The sequence below is a fragment of the Phalaenopsis equestris genome, unplaced genomic scaffold (genome assembly GCF_001263595.1).
Source record: "Phalaenopsis equestris unplaced genomic scaffold, ASM126359v1 Scaffold000002, whole genome shotgun sequence".
NCBI lineage: Eukaryota > Viridiplantae > Streptophyta > Magnoliopsida > Asparagales > Orchidaceae > Phalaenopsis > Phalaenopsis equestris.
In genome coordinates, this window is record NW_018164444.1 from 42,094,709 (window position 1) to 42,095,928 (window position 1,220).

Sequence of the window (1,220 nt, forward strand, 5' to 3'; positions counted from 1 at the left end):
TTTGTAATGGAGTTTAAGATGCAATGTAAAATGTTTAGAGTTCTATTGTTCTATCATGCATGTGGAAATGAATAGCAGAACTGTATTTGATTTTGTGGCTTGGGAGAGGTGCAGCAACTCCCAAAACATTGTGAGAGGGTTCTTTCCCCCTCTCCCTCCCTGGATTTGGTTGGGCTGGACTTTCTACCTGGTTGTATACTTGTAGAGTTGTAGTTGGCTAGCTGCAGCCTGCTTGTGGAAATGAGTAGCAGAAACTTAATTTAGAAATTATAGTGTTCATTGGGTTTACTAAAGCAAATTAGTATGAACTTTACGGTGCAGGGGTTTTATGATGTTGCATATGAAAGCAAACAAATACAGTTTATTGGTTTGGTAGCTAATTTTTTTTTATATGAGCAAATTAGAATGCCCTCCTCAGATATATTAACTCGGGTTAGGTAATATGGGTAACATATTTTAGAAATTTACATTCAAATGTAATATGGGTTCTATTCTATTCCTTTTCGCAGTCCCAGGGACAATTAACAATGTCTATCAAACCCTTTCTTGGTAACCATTTTCGTGTAGGAATGGCAGCATCATCTACCTCCATCAAAAGAAATTATCCTGAGGGTGTAATTGTAACCTTTTAAGCCATTTGAACTCAGTTTGTTCAAGAAAAGCTTCTTCATGTGCCATGCCCAAGATGGCAAGATGTAATAGTTCTACCCGTGCACATACAGATGAGTTCAATTTCATCCTGTCCGACATTTGTATAAATTGGAATTTGCATTATTATATCCCCAAGTTTCTTATCAAAGCATTATCAGATCATGTGTCATTCCAACAATTATTACTGATAAGATAAGCAAGTATTCGTGTTTTTCTAGCTTAGTGTGTGTTTGACCCTAAATAAAAAAAGAAAGAGAAAAAGGGAGTAAGTCAAGACTTCCTGTTCAGAGAGTCAGTAAAAAATTATTTTAGTTGTATTTTTTTCTTCATATTTATAGAGATTTATTTTGTACAATTACAAAAATGTGAGAACAGTTATGGAAATAACTCTTAATGCAATTGATGTTTTGATGGTACTACTGTTGGCATATACTACTGTTGGCTTATTCAAATAAGGTTCATTTCTTCTACATTAGAAGTCCCCGTCATTTCTACGAGTTCATATCCACTGAATTCTTATGAGTTCATCTCTGTTGGGTGGGATTCTTGCTGTGACTGTCTACATAGGT